Raw genomic sequence first — 3959 nt, forward strand, 5'->3', positions numbered from 1 at the left:
ACACACACACACACACACACACACACACACACACACACACACACACACACACACACTGCAAAGCAGCACACAGATGTCAGGATAAACTCGGATCTGAGTCAGAGGAGGATCTCATTTACATTTACACACATGGAGATCCAGACAGACACACACATCATGACACACACACACACACACACACACACACGTACACACACACACACACACACACACACACACACACACACACACACACACACACACAGAAAGTGAGTGATAAGGTGTTGAGTAAAAATGGCAGCATCTAATTGCATTTCTTTGTTAGTGTAATTTGACATGCTCTGCTGGCAGAGGCCTTAATCAACACCTTGGAATTACTCATCAAAATATTCTTCTGTCAGATTTCTCTGACAGTTTCCTTGTGTCTCTGTGTGTGTGTGTGTGTGTGTGTGTGTGTGTGTGTGGGGGGGGGGGGGGGGGGGGGGGGGGGGGGGGGTGTTTGTTTCTCTGATGTATGACTCTCAGTGGTTCACTTCAGGATAGTCCAGAATAACCAGTTTTTTATGTATTTATTAATTTTTTTTTTTTATATATATTTGGTGTATTATGTTGTATTCTGACCTCTGGGTATCTTGAGTTTTACTAAAGTAATAATATGGAAATATTTTAGTGCAATTAACCACAATTCCAAACAATCTGAATATTCACTTTCAGTGCATTCAATCAGTAACTCACAGCATTGTTTAAGATAAATACAGGTTTTAGCTGCTTCAATAGTAGTAGAGTTACTTTATTTACTCGTGAAATCATAACTTATTATTTCCACCTTTAGTTTTGTCAGACATGAAATATCCACCTAGCTGTGATGTTATAGAGTTCAATAAGCCATTGGGAGGAAGATGCTCTATATACATCTGGATAAGAATGTTGAAAGAATCAGATTGTTGAGCCAACATCAAGGAAACAGCAGAAATAAACAATCATTTTAATGTAACTTAACTTTGTTTCTCATGAAATGCCGTGTGGATTCATGATAATGCTAATGATCGATATTGCTGATGTTGCTGCCAGTAAGACTGAAGCTCAGTTCACAAGTGAAAAGGTAAAACTTCTATAGCGTTCCAGGGAATAAGCTCAAAGAAACTAACTTTTTACAAGTGGATTTTGCCTTTTTAATATGAAATACATCGATATTTGTCTCTTCTGTCCTGCTTTATTCATAAAAACGCTGCTTCGTTGCTGGTGGTTGTTTGGATCTGAAGCCTCGCCATGCCACGGTTTGATCGCCCCAGAGTGGCGAGACGTGCTTTGAAACTCTCTGAACCGAGGGTCGTCCCAAAGTCGTTTGATGTCCTGAAGAAAGATAAACGATGGCACCCAATTCTCCCGCGTGAAAAAGGAAATCCTGTGGCACATCCATCTTCTTTGTTAGATTCAATTTGTGCTGTAAATGGCCGAATGTGCCGGGATGGTTTCAAAAAGCCTCGCCTCCCCAGTGCAGGGGCGTCAGACTAAAGGGAGCAATAAAAGCTTCCTGCCACCGTCAAACTCATCTCTGTTCCACTGCAGGCGTTTAGTGGACACTCTTATCCGAAGCAGCAAAACAAGCTTAACTCCCCCATTACCGACGCTCTGCTGGGTCAGTGGCTAATAGACGCAGGATCACGATGTGGAGGGAAGGAAGACCATTCTTCATGAGAAACAAAGCCAGATGATACTATACTTAATATATATGGACATATACCGGGAAAATATCAATTAGAAATCATATATAAAACTACATTGTACAGGATTTTTTTCCTTCCAAAAGTTCTGAAATCTCATCCGTGGACGAGTCGTCCTACAATCGCCTGAAACACAGTTCGTATTCCTGCACTTCACTATCAGACGTCTTTCACCTGAATAGAACAATTCACACCTGTGTGTGTGTGTGTGTGTGTGTGTGTGTGTGTGTGTGTGTGTGTGTGTGTGTGTGTGTGTGTGTGTGTGTGTGTTGTTTGACAGCTCCACTCCCAGACGAGCGTCTGACACCTCGCCTCAGTCGGTATACTTCAGTAGAGACGTGTGAAATCCTGTCTGCTCCTGAAACAGCCTCTTGTTATGAGGAAGATCTTTCTATATTCAGTCCGTCTGTTGGCCCTTTGTTGCGGCTCCGCGTCTTCTGACTCACGTTGAGTTGGTTCATTTAGGATGAGGACGGAAAGCATTTACACACATCCCACGAGAAGAAGCTCGTTTACCTCTCGGGAATCTGATAAAACCTTGATCAAAAAACACATTACTAATAGATTCCAAAACTTTTAGTTGAGTACATCAGGTGAGCGTTTTACTTCATATGACCTGAAATGTTTCCAGACGTCCTCTGATGCAGAGACGTAGGTTAAGGCCTCGTTTACTCCACGGCGTTTCAGGGGAAAACTCTGAAAATGATGTAGTGGGCATGCCAGGCCACAAGTTGGCGCTGTTGGTAGTTGTTGGAATGAAACCACACACACATGCATCCCGGAACAACACAACGCGAGTCGTGACGAGGCGGCGGCAATTTTTGTTGTTGTTGTCCATCTACTGAGCACGTGCAGAAGAAACGACTTATTACAGGGTCTCATCCCATTTCGACGTCTTATAATAATAAGTTAATCTTTTTTTAAATTTCATTGACCGAGGATTAATAATATATTCATAGTCCCTTTATGTGTGTAGCTATATATGGTCTCTCTGGGATGACACCGACTACAGAGGTGGGGAACGCGCGCAGTAGCAGGGTTTCCGATGGATTTTCCTCAGTGGCTCTGAGCTCCGTTGTGGTGCAAACAGAAGACCCAAACACTCCCGACGTTTTCCGGATTCTCTTGAAAACGTTGTGGCGTCAACGGGGCCTTGAGCACAGTGTTGCAGTTACTGCAAAGAAACATCTGGAGCCGAGTAATTACATGAAATCGCACGCAGCGCGGCTGTGGTTGAAGTGACAGTGAAGGTTTGAAGCCTGGAACAGAAAGAAAACACAAAACGTGTGTGAAGAAGGTCCACGTGGTTAACGCCACTCAATTAGCACTCCGACAATAAACATGAGAACTTTCATTTCTTTCAAATTAAGGACTCCCGAAATGACTGATTTGGAGCAGCTTCAAATTAAAGCTCGATGATGACACTTACATCCGACGGTGATTATTTAATCTGGAGTGCTTTGTGCTTGATTGGAGAAGCGGCACAACAAAAAAACATGGGAGCAGAAGGAGCAGCAGTGAACGTCTGCGAGCAGAAAACCTCGTAACAAGACATCAGGGGAAAGTTTTCACCCAAATGGAGGCAGACGCTCCATTGACTTTGAATTAGTAATTGACATTGTGAGCTAATGGAGTTTTTTTTTTTTTATCTTCTTCGAGCTTTTCAATCCAAATGAGTGTGATTTGAATGTGCGGTTCACAGCAGTGTGTCGGGGAAAATCTGCCCGCAGCCCAAGAAAATCACCGCGGCTGCTGTCGTCAGATCTCAGCAGTTGTTCCATCATCCGCCGTCTGCAAGGCCGCTTTCAGATTTATCTCGACGTGACATCGCTTCAGCTCATCTGGAAATCTCACTCGTTAAACTTTCCAGGTGTAGCCGCGCTCCTCAGACTGCTGTGAAGCCCGAAGGCCACACCTGAAGGCTTTATCGCACCTGGCCACGTCCACCGGTCGTCCTGGAACTCCAAAAGTTTGGACTGACTCTCTTCACTTGACGCTGGTTGTTGAGACTTTGTGCTGGATTTTTAGAAGATTGTGAGATGAGTACATTGTGGAAATACCACGGAAACAGTCCTTAGCAGTGTGTCAAATGTTTAAAAAGACATTTAGATTTAATACGAGTGTCAAACATCAGGCCCGCCGGCCAAAACCAGACTACAAGAGGCTCCAAGCAAAGGGTCAAACTTTGAAAGGAAATAGATTTCTTGAAATATTTTCTGAGGAGTAGCGACACAACACAACGCTGAGACCCAAGCT

The sequence above is a fragment of the Lipophrys pholis genome (genome assembly GCF_963383615.2).
Source record: "Lipophrys pholis genome assembly, chromosome: 4".
NCBI classification, from domain to species: Eukaryota; Metazoa; Chordata; class Actinopteri; order Blenniiformes; family Blenniidae; genus Lipophrys; species Lipophrys pholis.